The sequence below is a fragment of the Cardiocondyla obscurior genome, linkage group LG24, assembly GCF_019399895.1.
Source record: "Cardiocondyla obscurior isolate alpha-2009 linkage group LG24, Cobs3.1, whole genome shotgun sequence".
NCBI lineage: Eukaryota > Metazoa > Arthropoda > Insecta > Hymenoptera > Formicidae > Cardiocondyla > Cardiocondyla obscurior.
Window position 1 is genome coordinate 1949233 of NC_091887.1, and position 17977 is coordinate 1967209.

The following is a 17977-nucleotide window of genomic DNA, read 5'->3' on the forward strand; positions in this document are numbered from 1 at the left end:
AGAGAGGGAGGATAAAGGTCGCGGCCATCCGTAAGAGCGGAAACGGATATGGAGGATATCGCATAGTTTACACAACGATAAAAATCCCCATAAAAGTATCGTAAATTTCAGAACCCCCACGGTATTACCGGAACGTTATGGCTTTATAGGCTACGGAAAGAATGAGCAACGTCCATACAAATGTACGTACGACGAGTGCAACCGTCGATGAAAGTAGTGGCACTGGGCATTACGTTCGCATAAAGTAAAAGAAATTTTTAATTCTGAGTATCGCAAGAGATGCATTTTTAAGACAAACGTAAAATTGCATACTCTAGAAGCCGCAGATAAATAACTAACAACCCGCGAGTAAAAAAAGACAAAAGCGAATATAAAAAGGCCAGGATCGACAAGAGCGATACGAAAAAAGCGAATTCGTCACTTTTTGTGGAAGTACGCTCTTAGTGCGAGATAAAACGCACATTAGCGGAAGCTACTTAAAAAAGATAGAGTTCCAGAAACGGATGCCGCCGAAACGAACGCGAAGAGGCCGGCAACTACCGAAAACACCGAAGTACGTCCCGCCGAGTCCCGACGGCAGCGATAAACCGGACGTGAAGGACTAAAACAATAATTTACCGAGGATCCGCGAGGAAGTTATATTCCCGCCGAGGACTCCAGGAATATTAAAAAGCGTTACGACGAGACCAGCACCGTCACCGAGGCCCAAGCACGTAACTGGCTTTGTACTACGGCCGTGGATCCTCCACGAGATTGAGCTAGAGCCACCGCGATTAACGCGGCCACCAAAAATATTCCTGAGAGGCCCGCACGACCAACGTATCTGGAGGGATACCTCGCCGAGCTAAGAACACGCTACGTCGCATTATTAGATTTTTCTTCGATTCCTACCATTCCGCCGGAGCGTCTCACGTATTTGTGCCCTTCGTGTCCCTTCCCTTCCGCGAGGGGTACTCTTTTATGCCGTGACTTTGTCCCTTTTTCTACGGAGGACTTGGAGAAAAGCGGTTAAATCTCGACAGACAGCAATAGACTCTCCACAAATTTTCCGCAATTTTGCGATAAAGAGAGATGTAATCAAGCTCGAGCAGAAAACGAAAGACGCGACAAAAAACGCAGGTCGGCCGCTTTAAAAACGTAAAAATAAACCGAATACTTCATCCCTACCTTCGCGAATTTATTATTGCGAATTCCATGTTTCTGACCTTGGCGATAATAAAAGAAACTGTGAACGTAGTTTTTTTCTAGCTCCCTCGCTATTTCGCGCATTACATTCCCGAGCGCGTTAAAGTAAACATTGACTCGCTTTCGCCAACCGTAACACTCCCGGTGTAAATACGGAATCGTAGATAAGCCGACGCAAGGCGTGGTAAAAAGTGAAGCGCGAAAGTAGCGTTTCTTCTGCTTTGCTTCCCAGCCCTTCGTAAGTAATAAATACGTACCGGGTTGCATCGACATTCCCGTCGATACATCCACGCCGAGAAAGTTGGAGACACACACGACGGAAATGCTTCGAGGGCGGCCTCGACGTGTACGGAGAACGAAATAAGCAAATAATACGCAGAACGTATCCAGGAAGAGCAAGATCGAACCGGGAGATGTACAGCGAGGAGGATTTAGCCATCGGCCGAAAATGCCGCCGCGACTGATCGTGAATAGAAACCTCCCCCCCAGCCCCCGTTCGAATCGAATCGAACTCAGGCCCCGTGCCAAATAAACTCGGAACGGAAGTAAGTGTTCGCGCGGCGAAATGGACGGCAACACGTCCGTATATCACCGTTCAAGGCGATCGTTGAAATTAAATTCAGAGATCGCAAATCCTTGCCTGAGACTCCCGAGGCAGTGATGTTCGTTAAATATTGTTTTACCGTTGCGCCAATTTCCGAGCAGTAATTCTCGAACGCGACAATCTGGACGATCTGAAGCTCTGAATTATAGTTCGCGCACGCGGTATTCGAGGAACTTCCGAGTTAAAATTTTGAGCGACCAAGGTGATTTTTCAAAATAAAGAAAAGAAGAAAAAGAAAAAAAAAGAAAAAGAAAAAAAAGTCAGAAGCTTCTCGAGTCAACGAGAGCTTCGGAAACTCGAAGCTAAGTAAGATAAATCCGAGAGCTGAAGGTATCGATTCGTACGCGAAAAATCTCTCGATAGAAACTTGTTGCAGATGCGCTGCAAACTACAAACTGCAACGTAATATATTTGAGCAACTTCGCGTATCCGCTTGCGCGCGGTATCTTTTTAAACCGGCGTTACAAATTTGCGAAACGAATTCTTGGCGTTCGTGCCAATTCTTTGGCGGTGGTTTTTAACAGAAATCGCGTATCCGAACTCAAATATCTGCACACCGAGAGACTGCGCCATTGCCCGCTGATATTACACGCGCTCGATGAATGCCAGATAGAAACGGGAGCCGTAGGATCGGTTACGACGGGACAAAACGGAATAGGATAAGCGAGCGTGGAGAATACGATTGGACGGCGATATCTAGCATGATTCCCAGAATGGTCCCCTATTTCTGGCCTGCTCTGCCATCCGCTTCAATGATAGTATATACGCGACTTGCATTACCTAACGCTTCCAATGGAGAAACGTCCTGCAGATAGAAATAAGATTGGCCAATTCCAGCAATTCATCGTGTACGTGACTGCATCACGATCGGTAACGAACAATATTCTTATTGTTAAGATATACAAATTAAATCGTTGACAAGGCCCCCGATAATCATATTAAGTAATTAAAACAAATTTAATCGTTCTATTCTATCGATAGAATAGAACGATTAATTAATTTAATTAATTTATTTATTTAATTAATTTTTATTTTAATTTATTTAGCGAGATAAATATGATTCAATGATAGAACGATCGTTCTACCATTGAATCATATTTATCTCGCAATTGTGCCTTCTTCCATCGGAATATAAATTCTTTAAATTATGCACTATTTTAAATTAGCTCGCCAGTAAAAGGAAATATACATATATGCGACAAAGAACGTGATAGGAACACTTCCGTCGTGCGCCGAACGAAAAATTGTGCGAAACCACAGGAGAGCCTCGTCTTACCGTGCACGCTTGAGAAACGCGAGACCACGTAAAATAAATATCGACAAAGAAGAAGAAAGCGCACGTGTGTCGCCGGTGACAGGAGAAGGTCCTCTCTCGCGCACGCCAATACCGAAGAAAAACATTTCCTGTCTTCCCTCGTTCGTGACATATAACGGAAAGAAGCCAAGCGCGGAGAATGTATCACATTATTTTCGGAGCGTCCGCCCTTTAAAAGCTATACAAGATGTCGCGTGGAAGATATATGCGCGTGTAGTCAGACTTTATTCCGCCTAGGACATGCATTCGACTATTCCCAATAAAAGGAAAAAAATAAAAAAAAGAAAAGGGTTTAATTCACAATCGTCGCCGATTTAAAAAAAAAAAAACGTTATTTTAAAATAATCTTTCGCGAAGCGGGAATATTTATAGCTTTAAGTTTTCCATCGAATTACTAATACAAGCCGCGCTATAAGACACCCTATTTATTTCTAGCAATTTTTTCTTTTTTTTTTTTTTATTTTCACCGCCAGATGTTACCTCATCTACTCTCATCAAGTATTGGAATGTAGCCCGACGAATTTTGTCGCGTCACCTTGCGCAAATGCGCTCCATGAGCGAAATATTGTATCGAAGAGAGGAGAAGCCATCGTATCAAAAAGTGATACAGGACGGCGACAGCTCGATGACGATGGAAAAATGCGCGACCGTTCGCTTAACTTCCGCGGAGCAAGCTGCCGCGGGAATCTCACCTTCATCCTTTATTGTTTTTTAGCGTTTCTTATTCCGCGCTGTCTCGCCTTTGCATTTCCGCGTAAACACCGAAAACCAGCATGGCGCGTCGACGGGCGCTTGCTGAGAAAAATGCGACGGAAAATTGTCGCGAGGAAGAAGAAAAGCGCGGAGCGAGGTTTCGGCCCATTTCCGGCGAATAGACATCTAGGATCTAATAAAGAAACTTGGAACGCCCAGCGTCTTTCTCTATGTCGCACATTTTTCTACCACATCCACGCTAGTTCAGGAATGGCCGAGAACTCCTTGCCCTTTGAAAAGGGTATAAGGATCAACGTATACCGAAGAAGAAACAGCATTGGCGTACACACATACGCATGTACACGCGGGCTCCATACATACATGTATACACTGTTAGAAAAAACCTTAAATTTTATGCCCTATTAAGATATGAAAATAAATTGAATTTAAAACATTTGTAACAAAAGTTCATAAAATTGCTTTTAAAGAATCATAAGCGCGCGTTGAAAACTAATAATCCTATAATAAATATTACACGAGGAAAATTTTTTTCTCTCTTTTTTTTTTTTCTTATAATAACGAAGGGATACGAATTGCGCAAAGTAGTCCGTTAGTTTTTATATCCTATGATTATGCCGCATTTCCGGCGGATAATGGCCGAACTTTAGAGGACGGAAAAATATCCGGGAAAATAGCCGGTCGTTACGGCCGACACCGGAGTTAACAGCCTGGCATAACTTAGTGGGCTTTAACAACGCACAACCGACGGACACGCCGCTGAATCTAATAAAAGTTGGTCAGCGTGAAACCGCGGCTTTAACGAGAGTCAGGGATCTCCCTACGCGTCTCCACCGAAGGCGGCCGGTTCCAGCTTATTAAAAGCGAAACGGCCTTAATAAACAAGCTGGCAAAAGGTCCGTCGACTGTCCGCCGGTCAACGCTTTGACTTCACTCACCGTTCAACTTTACCCCGGAACGAACACGGAAAAGCACGCCGATAATTAAGTTCCGCCGATTTTCTACATTTCGTTTATATTTTTTTTTTACCTCCCTCTAATTTTCGATGATCTGGGGACTAATCTGAATGTGATAATCCGTACGATAAAGCATTAATTTTATCCCGTCTCATTCGCGTCTCACTCGCCGGGCGAGTAAAAGGAAGAAAAAAGAAAGAAAAAAAAAAAAATGACCGACTATATCTCCTCGGGATGCGCGACGGTTTACGTCTCTCGTATCTAAGAAGCGGCGGCGAATACGAGGGACACATTCAGATTTTGCGAGGTAGCCGATAAAAGTAATGCGCTCCCCGTTTGACTCGTTCTGTTAACTCCGTGAGCGGGGGAAAAAGAAATATAAATTGCGCACGGGTGTCGGGGAAAAAAGTCAGGGAAAAAAAACGATTTTGCCCTCGTAACAGCCGCTCTCGTCAAAATCCAAGCTATTATTACATGCGCTGCTAATTGCTTACTGTAATGGAGTAATAACAGGAGTAATTAAACTAAAAAAAAAAATGACATTCTTAATAACAAATCTTATCGGAAAGTCTTACTGTCGTTTCTGTATTTCCCTTACATTTTATTACGCTTAAGTTTATACGAATAGATCAGTCAAGTTCTGTCGTTTGTCGATCGTTAATCTGCAAAGTGCAGTCGTATTATAATATAACTAAATCAGGGAAACAGCCACGCTCCGTCGCCTGCGCTGGACTAGCAATTTGTCGCGGGCAAAATGCTCCGAAGACGGCATTTCCCGTTTGCGTCCTTTCATTCTCCGCGATCGTCTCCCGCCGTGTTGAGCAAAGTGCATTACGAAACGTCGCTCGTGTTCGCCATACGCGTCCCGCAATAATACTTCTGGCTCCGTTCCCGTGAACTGCGCAAACTGTCGTCCACAAGTTACCCCCAGCAATACCTCCCCCAAGCTTCGCCCGCTGCGCGGAAACGCGAGCTTCGCGAGGAGTGCTTGGGAAATTTTATCGTGATCTCCGTTAAGCAGGCTTTACCGGGCTAATTATGAGGCGGCGTACACGTGACGTATATGCGTAACGGCTCTGCGGTGGGTTACATTGAAGCTACACCGTAATAATAATCCATCCCCGGCTCAATTATGACATTCACATCATGAATAACGTGATCTCAAACGGCTTTAACTTCGAATTTAATTAAAGCGTTAAATATTAATTATATTATTCAACGGGCTGCACTCGATAACGAGCGGGGGCGACTGAGAAACGCTTTCTCGAAAAGTTACTCGCCGATTATTCGTTACTCGTTGCGGATCAACAGAATTCGAGCGAGAAATAAAATTATACCGCTACCTCCCGGGGGGAGGTAGCGATATAATTTTAACGATAGAATTTTAACAACGGAGACAGGGGGGGGGGGCCCTGTCTCCGTTGTTAAAATTCTATCCCAATAAGCTTAATTGCAATTTTACTTCCGCGAAACAGATCGGAAACGGCGAGGCCGTTGAAAATTTCGGTAGATTTGTTCATTTGATAAGCGTGCTAATTTCGCGTCTGTGGAAATTAAACGGGATTCTCGGACGATGAGAGCGGGCGCAGTTTCAAACGAATCTCTACAAATGACGCCTTTCCACCTAGCTGTACGTTCTCTTCCGGCCTTATTACGCACCTCTTCGTCTTCCCTTGTCGGCCGTTCTAACGCGGAGGGCCTGCTGGCACGACTGGGGGGGGGAGGGGGAAGCAGTTATCGTTTGGCAAGGGCGCCAACCGCATCACCACTTTGACACGATGGCTACGTGCAGGCCTAATGGCTAGGTGAGCATGATAGCGGCGAGTCGGCGTTAGCCGAGGGTTGAAGCACAAGAGGATGAAACACGACCACAAAACGGAAGATCCTTCCAGGGATCCCGCATATCGCGACGAAACGGAAAGCACCTCTTTCCTCCCCCTCGTCCGACCACCCTCGCGCAATCTCGTGTTTTAGAAAATGCGAATAATCCCCGTTGTCCTCTTTTGCATATCGCGACTTGTACTCGCGCCGTGGATACGAGGGAAAACCCTTTTCGTTCCCGAGAAGGAGAGAGAAACCCGCATTGTAAACCGCCGGTGGTGTCAGACGCTTAAGTAGGTCTAATAGCGCGGGAAATTGTCGTGCGTCGAAACGCGGAACGGTTATTCGGTACAGTTGACGACGTTCCAGGTCATTTTGGCCGCACTTTCGGCAGAAGTTTTCGAGGAAAGTGCGTTTAAAATTGTCAGATATGAGCGAGTCTAGAGACTTCAGAATGCCCGTAATAGAGAAAAATAGACTTATGTAAGTTAGCAAGATCTTCATGCAAATTTATACAAAGCGTTTCGCGACTTTTGCATTAAAGGGAACTTGAAATGTCGATCTTCTCAGTTTTAATTTGAAATGGAAATCCTCACAAAGGAGTATCGATAAAAGTCATTATTTAGCGCTTTTCTTATTCTTTTACTTTCCTTTTTTTTTCTTTTCTTTTTTTTTTTTCTAACTCTTGTACCTTAGTGTAAGTAAGTTCGAAATTAAAATTTCTTAAAAACTTAAGTCCACTTTAAATTAAATAAAGAATAAAGTTTGATTCCTTATTTGCATTCCTGCAAGTTTAACTCGCGGGAGGATCTTGATTTTTCAACAGCTTGTTACAAAAGCTATTCACGTCTCGACATTCGCTATCGACGGCTTATTCAAAGGCGAATCTCGGCTCTTTCGGGTCTTTCTTATTCGTTCCCCCATTCAGAAAGTATTAATGACGTTCAATTTATTCGCGACGTTGGTTTTACAGACGTACCGTCGGGCGAATCGAGCGCGCTCGCGCGCGAAGTAGCCAGATCCACTTTCGAGAAAACGGCCCTCGTCGCATTCAGAACGGGTTTAATGTGGATATGAGCGGATAAACGACGCGAAGGTATTCGTCGTTATAGCAAACGATACGGACCCAAGCAAACCGCAACCTCGTAACTTCATTTGCCCTCCCGTAATACCGTAGCGACCGTTGTAACTCCCGCAGCCCGTGATGGCCGAATATATTCGCGCCCGCACATATCTTAAGCTGGTTTAGAGAGATAGCTAAGCTATTCATGCATTGTTTCCCGCTGATGGTTTATTGATATTACGTGTAGTATGCAGGCGATTATGCAGAAAGAGGGGTGAGAAGCTGGGGGGAGGGGATTAAGAAGCGGAGGCTTGATCCGCGTTACGTATTAATCGGACACTCGTGAAATTAGTTCTCGTTAACAGCTCACCGGCCCCGACGTTAGGTAAGACCAAAAGGCAAGAGTTTGCGAGGCTCACGGGCGATCTGACAAGACGTATAATCTAATGCAAGCGGCGGTACGGACGGGCTGCGACGATCTTCCAGTGTTTGTCGGCAAACTCTATATACAGGATGTCTCACCCCATGTTGACAAACTCTCAGAGTTAAATAAATCTCGTGGGCACAAATCAATAAGTTCATTGCAGTTTTGCAAAATTTACGATAGTTATTAAAAAAAAAATTAATTTGTCTAGCGCAAAAGCGACAAAGAAGCTACGCGTGAGTGAGCGCGACAGACGAGGCGCCATTCGTCTGTCGCGCTCACACGCCCGCAGCTTCCTTGTCGCTCTTAAGTTACACATTTTAATTATTTTCACAATTACGGTTGAGAAATGTATAAAATAAAATAGAACTTATTGACTTGTATCCACGAGACCTACCTAACTCTATGGGGTGGGACACCCTGTATTAATCCTGAAAACTCCCGGCGACACGAAGGGGGGCGATCCATCTCCCGGGAGTTAAATTTCGATAACGCGAGGAGATTCCAGATTACTTTATCCGGATTCCGAGCATCTGCACGGGAATTAGGGCACGTTCGGCTCCGGAGCTGAAGCGTGATTTATTTCTCGGTCCAAGATTTTTCTGGAGAGCGTCGCTCCGTCCGCGTTACTTTGCCGCGACAGCTCGTTTAAAGGGGACGTATTTTCGTAGAATCGTATTATATCTACAACTAGAGGCTGACCGATTTTTTTTTTTTTTTTGCAAGGCGATATCGCTGAGCTTGTTCACTAAATATTATACACGCTTTCTGTAAATTTGTAGCAAAAACCGTATACGCTCGCTCTGTTTTCTGTACTCAAAAACCAATGTTTCGTCAATCGTACGCGGGGAAAAAAAAAATATACGCAAGTTGGTTTGATAAACTCACTTTAACGAGTTTACTTTGATAAACCGAGCGATGTATTTCATTCGCGCGATGAAAAGATTCACATTTACGCCATGTATTTTGATATATCTTCGTTCGCGTGTAGTAGTTTAATCATAAATAAAAAAATTAATAAAGTGATTAATCGAAATTTATTGGGAAGTAAAGCCGTTAATAATGTACAGGGCATATTCCGTTGAACATCTACATGTATGCTTTTTCAAGAGGAAACGAGAGACGACACTCACCGAAAATGAAGCAGATATCAAGTCAAGGATAAAGTAATACGATAGCTAGCTACCGCGCAATCAAACTGTTTGCGAAACGAAGCGCTACTTCTCGTCCTACGAACCCGAAAGTACACTTTCCATGTGTCGGAGAATTTATACTCAAACTTGGGTTCGTTCCTATCCTATCTGTTACCTTCCTGCAACGCTGTTCGTTTACAGTTTCCAGTCGGACACGTAAATCTATCCGCACAGTTGAATTCCGTTGGGCACGTGAAGGCCAGTTTGATACGGACTCGCAATTACAGGGAAATGTTGTTAAGTGTTTTACGGAAATAACATAATCCTTCCGGACTAATAAAGTACTTTACTATTACGACAGAATAAAACTGAAAGATCGCGGTTTTATTTTTCTATTAAAAAGAAAAGTTTAGAGATTTATTTACTAATCTACATATTTTTTTTTTTTTTATTTAGTGAGGGAATGCGAGTTAAAAACGATATTTTTGCTGATTGAAAAAATTGACGAGAACGTTGTTGCTTGTGCCGCAAGTGGCTGAGACAGTTTCTCCACTTGCAAATTGTATTAAAAAACTACACAGCTACAATAGTTTTTTTTTTTCCTTTTTTTTTTATGTAGAAGAAACATAGGTAAATACGCGTGCTCTGTAATGTCTGGTTAAAATAAATTTTTGATGGAAATCCTGGGTATTAAAACCCTGGGTGGCTAGTCAGCCGGTCGCGTGAATACTTCGATTGCCGCGGCATTCCCGTCCGTTTCCATCCCACTCTATGAAAAATCCTTTGAAACAATTGACGCGTAAAAAATCCGGGAGCGCTTTCCCAATGGCTCGTGAAAACGAAGTGACCATACGATCGAGTAGTCGTTTAAACGAATAGGGGGAAAAAAAAAAGAAAAAAAAAATTTTTTTTTAAATTTGTCAGGAAGAACTAAAAACTCCGTAATAAAGATGTTAGCTCGACGTCGGGCGCATTATTTAATGCCACATTATCGTTTTTATTCGCATTCTCATCACGCGATGACGGGAGAGACAAAGTGAGCGGCGAAAAATCCGATTTGCAGTATGAAAAAAATAAAAAATAATCCGATAACACGGATAATGACCGATCGCAAACGCGACGATACCCGATCGAACGGCGATTATAAACGTGGAGCAATCATTAAAAATCAATAAGAAATTTCTAACAGTGAATAACCTGCAGGTTATTTCCGTAAATTATGTCACGCCACGGAACTATGATAGTAGAGTCGATCTAATGATATATTCACGGGAAAAAAAAAATTTCGCAGTCATTCGCTCTTTACATATTTTTTTTCATGAAACCACGACTCTCGTCGGTGATGGCAAGTAGCCTCAATCGACAATGCTAGCATGCATCACCCGCTCAGATTATGATGACCCATCTACGACGGTCAGCTCGTTCAGTTTCGATTTATGGGTAACCGATAACCGGATTCGTTCGCTCTCGCCGCCCTTCCTCCTGCAATTCTTTCGACCACCATGTCAGTTCTCTGCCGTGTGTGCTTTTTACGAGGTTGCACGATAACATCGTGGAGCTACGTCAACAAATTTTTCTAGAACATCGCTCTCCCCGCCGGGAAAGTTAGGCGATTAGAAGCCTTCACTGTCTACGATAATGCCCTCAATACTTTTTTTTTTTTTTTTTTTTACGAAAGTCGATTAATTTTTATTGCCTAATTAATTCGGTTAGTTATGTTGTAATAAAATTCAAGTATCCCACGAAAGGTATTATTAACCGAGTCGGTGTACCTAATCATAATTTCGTTACGACACGATACAATAATTGAATAAATCGAAAATTAAATTCGGCCCTAAAAAAAATGTCGGCGAAAATAAAAATTATTTCCCGCGGAAACGAGAAAAGAGAAAAAAGGGAAGAGACGCAGATTTCCGATTTAATCCGTTACCGATAATTTGCAGAAGATACTCAAAGAGATGAACAATTGCTATCCCTCCTACGGCTCAGCTGACACAGTTCGGGAAAAGGAATATCAATAAAAACGATCGATGAAATATTAATCGGAGCTACCCCCCTACCGTCGGCTCGTTTAGAAAGCTAGACCGACCTTCGTTTTGTTGCACCCCGGTATAAAGGAGGACACCGAAATGCCAATGTCCGACGTCGGTGTGAAACACCGTCGACGAATGTGGCGAACGGAAACGAGCGAAATATAGGCAGGCGAGCGTGAAGTATCAGCGCAGTATTGCTCTAACGCTTTAAAGCGCGGATTATCCTCGCGGCTTAAATTCCCTTCCTCCGGTTCTCGCCGACGTCAGCGAGATGGTATATCCAGTATAGTCGTCGCTGTATTCGTTTCTCCTCGTGGCTGCCACCGGAGACTCGAGCGTTCTTTTTTCCCCTCTTCTCTTTTTTTCTTTCCCTTTCTTTTATTTTTTTTTTTATTTTTTCCCCCTTTTTTTTTGTTGCCGTAAAACGACGTACGCGAGAGCTGCCGCGAGATTACAGCGGACAACGGACGGCGTTTCGCGTTAATGTTATTAAAAAGCATCCCGAGTGGAAATCCCGACGCTCACGAGACCGAGCGGCATTATACACCGCGGCTTAAAATTCTTATCTAAGATTGGATTTGACGATATTCGATTATAGAATAAGCGAAAGCGGATTGGCCAAGTTAAAAAATTGGATTAATCACCAATTAAGTAAATCGTAAATGAATCCGCGGAGCTTCGCGCCGGGAGTCGATGCAAGAAAATAAAAAAAAAAAGAGAGAGAGAGAGAGAGAGCGACGCGTACGTTGATTTATTTAATAATTAATTACAGCTAATTATTTAACGACAGAGAGAGTTTATATTTGGACAGATGACAAACTAGTTAAATCAACCTACACTGTTAGAAATTTCTTATTGATTTTTAATTAAAATGTAAAGGAAGCATGCGATTAGGCCCGTAAATAAAATGTAATGAACACTGTATATAAGTATTCATTTACTGATGTCTTAAATTTCATAAATTTTATTATAAAATTTAAGAAATCAGTAAATGAATTAATTATGAAAATTAAGACATCAATAAATGAATATTTATATACAGTGTTCATTACATTTCTTAATGAAATTTGATTATATGAATGAAAAACTTAATGAAATGAAAAAAAAAGGTATACCTTTTATTACAAACTATATCAATTTTAAACAATACTTGCGATGTATGATAAAACAAACAATAAATGACGAAAGATAAATAGATACGAAATCTATAAGTTACATGAATATAACTAGAGTTGACTGATGACACATGATATGCCATTTCCTTTAGATCAAAAACAATTGGAAGCAATATTGCTTGTTCCAATTTCCACAACGGTTAATTTCCACAACGGATAATTCGTCTAAAGTGAAAATCACAATTTAAACGCAAAGATGTATGTTCTTGTGAATCTTCACTACTTAAAAAAAAAATTAAATAAATCTTATTACTTAAGATATTATATCTTTATTAATTTTACAAGATAAAAAATAAAATTTTAATAGCAAACGAGTAAAAAAATCCATTGATATAGTTCGGCAAAAACGATACACTATTTACTAATTAATCATATGTAAAATTGTACCTGCGTAAGTATCCGTGGATGTATATACGCGCGTACGTGGACGTGTTCGCAGAAATCGATTGCGATGCGGCATAGACGTAGACAGACCGTGAGGGATGAGCCCGTTGGAACGAAATGTCCAGGGATGAGTTCGGGCGGTAGAAAAGGGGGGGAAGCGGTACGGGGTGAAGTGATACCGGTCGACCTGACAGGGGGTTCATTCTGTATTTTATGGCTGACTCCCCCTGCGCACCGAGTGTTACTAGCGCGGTATAGCCATTGGCGATAAGGTGATAAGCTCAAATGTATTGGTTCCTATCAAATCGTACGCTTTACTGCTATGGGCAATCCCCATAAACGCCAGACGGATCTCCAGCTATTTCTCCATCTATTTCGTATTTAAGAAAAGCAGTTTTGCTATTCTTTAATCAACAGAACGCGTTTTTATTAGCATACATCGTACTTTTTGTATTTTCTTTCGCTCGTTTAATACGGCTTCCCTCGCGAATCGCGATGAAATAAATTCCACGTTCTCTTACTTGAGTAAGTGCAATTAAATGTGTATTCAAATATTTTACTTGGCTTCTTTTATTAAAAAAAACTAAAACCTCACATATTTATCTCTCACGTGAACGTATATGAGCTCATGTGACGTGACGGCAGGGTGTCCGCGGCTTTATTGTCCATTGTGCGCGTTTCGTACGTAATAGTTTCTGAATATCGTAGGACAGCCTTACGAGTTTTGTATAAAGATTCATCGTGCGAGTAGATAGAGCTCAGAAAATTAAATTCCTGCCTCGTGGAACGAGGGAACGGGGGAATAGCAAATAAATTACGTTCAATCTCCATCATCGAGAGAGCGAAAGTGGAAGATAGAACGCGATAGGGATGCGATAGGGAGAACAAAGGGAATAGAAAGGAAGTACGATAAAGACAAAAAGAAAATAGAGAGCTCTTATTTAAGCAACACGGGGTGTCTTAAAAAGCTAATAATAACCGAACCGAGTTTTCGTTAGAAGTCGGTTAAAAAATAATATTAAGGGGCGGTTTATTTTTTAAGCTTAAAATTTTCCTTGGCGGAACGGGGATCGCTAATCGTGGCCGATCATTACGATCGTAATCATCAATTGCTTGACTTCATCCAACGCTCTCCGCTCAAGTGGCTTTAGCTGGGAAAATATTTTTCACGTGCTCTTTACCGGATTTTGTACTGTCCGGGTTATTTTCCGGCGATTTGAAACCCACTCGGGCACAGCGTCAAGCGTAGAAGCTCGCTCGCGGAAAACCTCTCGTCGTAAATAGAGTACTTAATCGAATATATGTCAGGGAATAGCGAGTGCGCGATCGGACAAAGAAAGCGGTATCGCGTTTATATCGTTGGTACATGGCACCGAGTTGATGTAAAGAAAATTCGATATAAAAGACTCTATTATAAAAGACACGTTATAAAACTTTATGGACATTTTCTTTGAATTTTCTTGAAGCACGTTAGATTTGAAAAGAACGAGAGTATACAGAGATACACTGTTTTTAAAATTCTCATCAGATTTTTTTTTACTTTTTTTTCTTTTACTTAAAATAAAATATTTTTTTCAGCTTCGACAGAGGTTTTGCGCCGGTTATTTTTCGTTTTCAATTCTGTATTATTTCGTATTTCGCTAGCAAAGCAATTTGATTAAAATCTAGCAAATGAAATAAAACTCCAACACAGCGATACGTTAATTCGAGTTACAGGGCGCTTTCAGCGCGCGCGATCGGACCAGGAATAATATTCAATATTTCGTATTAAATTCGCGTAATGCGCGATAGACAACCGCATTTGGTTTGACGCGTTTGGCCCCTGATAAAAATGTGCCGGCGAGAAGGGGGACGGAATATCCGTGAGCGAACTATCGCGTGTCGAATGGCATAAAAACTGTAAAAAGAAGAAATTGTCTTCCCACGCCGGGGAGACCTTTCCGCAACGCGGAGAACGAGCGGCAGAAAACGGATGAAAGAAAATGGAAAATAATGCGCGAACCGTGCTGTCGCTGCTACCAGAGCGAGGAAAAGAAACGGGAAGACGAAATAAAAACAGAGGGCGATAAAAGGAAGGGAAAGGACGGAAAGGCGCGGCGAAGTCTCGACTTTAGCTGAGACTTTTCGAGACTTTTCAGGGCGCGGGCGGGCAGGCGGGGCCATTAAAAACGCTCGCAAAACAACGCTTCGTTATAAACCTCGTGGAATACTTCTTCTCGTCTTTCCCTTCTTGCATGTACTTCCTCTCGTCCGCCTTTTCCTCTCTCTTTCTTTCCAGTTCGTAATTCTTTTCCCTCCCTTCTCCCCTCCCAACCCCTCGCCTCTTTTCTAAGTGCAATAATAATAAATGGAAAGAAGCTGCTTTTACGATGCCACTAATAACTTTTTTACTTATCACAGGAAGAAATCGCGTAAAAGTATTCAAAAATTCCTTCAAGAGATATCTTGTTTAAGGTTTAAGATATCTCAACATAAACCGATTCATTCAAGCACCCTTCCACTTCATCATCCACGTGAGAGTCGTTATAGTCAATTCGTACGACATAGATTACTGTATAATGCACATGATTTTACATGCACGCGTTTACATTATAATTTTCAGTCGGAAAATACGTAATTATAAAATTGTTAAAAACGATTATTCTCTTGGCGTTTCTTCGTAATAAAATATTTTATTTTATCAACCATACATCATTACAGCGGATAAAAATTTTAAATAAATTTTTATTTTCTTGATAAAAATTAAAATCTCACTCAAAAAGCTACATATTTTACGCAACAATAAAATATGCATTTAAATAATTGGCTTTTTCATTTTTTCTTTTTTTTTCCGTTTAATATTTTTTATTAGCCGTTTCATACACGGTGATAGTTCCTCTTGCGTCTCTCAAATAAAGCTTTTTGAATACGGTAATATTGCCACTTTGCATACATTATAATTCTAATATACTCGAAAAGTGAACGAGTTCAATGTGACACGATCGACAGAGTTGACCCCTTTCTAAATAATAAAATCATTTTACATTTGCCCTTTTGCATTCACCGCGCACGGTAAGTTACGTACAATATTGCACGTTTACGTTTAAAGTCCCATCCTCCCCCCCGCAGACTAATGGGAAAACTAGCGTTGAGCGCGACTTTTTACCGTTAGATTAAAATATGCAAATAATCCGGGACCGACGGCGCTCGTAACTCGGTGGCCACCCTTCTCGAGCGTGCGGTGCGACGTGTCGTGTCGCGTCGCGGCGCCAGCAGCCCACCCCGACCGCTCACGAATCCGCAAGCCGTCCCACAAGCCACCCTGCTCGCTCGCATCTCACCCCCCTGGGCCCCACGAGCGACACCACCCCCTCTGCGCGCGGAAGCCCCGCGTGATGTACGTATTCGCCGTCGCGACAACCCACGGACGCTCGCGGAGATTACGAGGGTGCAACGCACGGGGAGCGCGGAATTACATTTTAATTTCATCGGTAGCACGCTTCTATTACGAGGTCCCCCTCCCGCCCGCTACCCTAGAGCACGCGACATAAACTATCGGCGATTGAAACAGTCTCTACCACCGTGAAACGAAACACTAGAGAATTGCGTGATAATTCCGCACATCTGTTTGCGCCAACGTCAGATTAGAATATCTCGAATGTAAAAAGTAATTTCATGTATAATTCACCTTTATTCCCACCCCCTTCTTCTTTTTTTTTTCTATTAAACGAATTATGATAATGGCTTTTTTAATTTTAGCGTTAAAAGCATTATGCTTCGTAATTAATAAAATAATTAAATAAAAAGATTACAACGTGTTCTAAATCTTGTTACGTTTGATAACATTCACCTCGGTAGAATTTGAATAGAAATACCGGTTATTAAAATGTTAACATTTTAATAACCGGTATTTCTATTCAAAATAAAAAAAAAAGAAGAAAAATAATATTTAGCATTAGAGTAGCCTATTGCAATAATTTTGTTTTACGCTACCTCGCTAAATTGCGCACTTTTAAAACTAAAATAAGGATGTTAGGTGAACCCCTCTGCAGAAACGGGTGGAAACGTAAAACATGCGCACATTGCGTTCACATCGTGACATAAACCGACGCTAAACCGAGGCACGAAACCGGGTATAGGGTATACGCGGTCATACAATAGCCAAAAACGTTTTCTGTATGCAGATAGAAAGTGTGTGGGAGCACTCATGCGCTACATACGTACTTTTACCTATATGCCGGTGCATACACGTACCACTTTTACTTGCTCGTGAACGCGGTCCGCCACACCATGCCGGTGTCCTCTTCAACAGCTGGCTAACTTCCTAACTCTAACACTAGCTCTCTCTCTTTCTCTGGACTAATTTTTTTTTTTTTTACCTACTCTAACGAACAATCAACGTTGTTTTTTTGTATTTTGTAAGATTATTTGTATTATTATCTGTATCAAATTACAGCGGAGTATGGATTATTAAAAATAATCCATACTCCGCTGTAATTTGATACAGAAAGAAGTCGAGAAGAATGAGCTTATTTTATAACCCCTGGTTTTCGGTTTATCGGGTAATTTATTCCCAAAAAAGAAAAGGAGAAATGATTTTTTTTAATGGCAAAATTACACTGCCATTCAAACGGTAGTGGACGCTTATCGTGGCGCCGGTCGTTAATTTGTCTCGAGGCAATCCATAACCGGGATCATGTCGTTGAAGGGAGTCGCCGGCCGGCCGGTCAAGGGGGTATAAAGGAGCTAAGCCGTGGCGTATCAGCTCACACGTGGACGTGCGTGATAACGAAGCTTACCATCGCGATCGCCTACGTCTACGTGTGCGCCGTACGTGCATGTGCACGGCGTAGCGCACGTGCGTGGACGACCGGGGTGGCTGGATGGTCCTGGGGCGGAGCTTAAAGTTTGATATTACCTTGGCAAGTGTCCACGGCAATCTTATAACTCAAGCGTTCACTAGCTATTATGCGTACGGCGTATTCCCGCGCACGTGGAAACGACGAACGCACACATAAAGCGCCTGACGTCGATTCGCGATGCCACGTCGCTCGCGATTACGATATATATCCTTCCCTTCTACTTTTTCCTCCCCCTCTTTGTTCTTTCGTCTTTCAAAATCCCGGCGTACGAATTGCGCGCATTGTGCACTAGAAAGGCAGGTAAGGTGCTCGAAATGTAAGGTATTTAAAAC

The 17977-nt window shown here is 42.2% G+C and overlaps 1 protein-coding gene and 1 long non-coding RNA gene across 2 annotated transcripts in view; one reads left to right on the plus strand and one right to left on the minus strand.

The window, feature by feature from the left end:
* Urm1 (Ubiquitin-related modifier 1) overlaps positions 1-17977 on the minus strand; it is a 199515-nt gene that overhangs the window by 113565 nt on the left and 67973 nt on the right. The gene's annotated exons all lie outside the window — the stretch shown is intronic.
* The window catches only part of LOC139111601 (uncharacterized), a 134097-nt gene that overhangs the window by 69166 nt on the left and 46954 nt on the right, over positions 1-17977 (plus strand). The window lies entirely within an intron of this gene.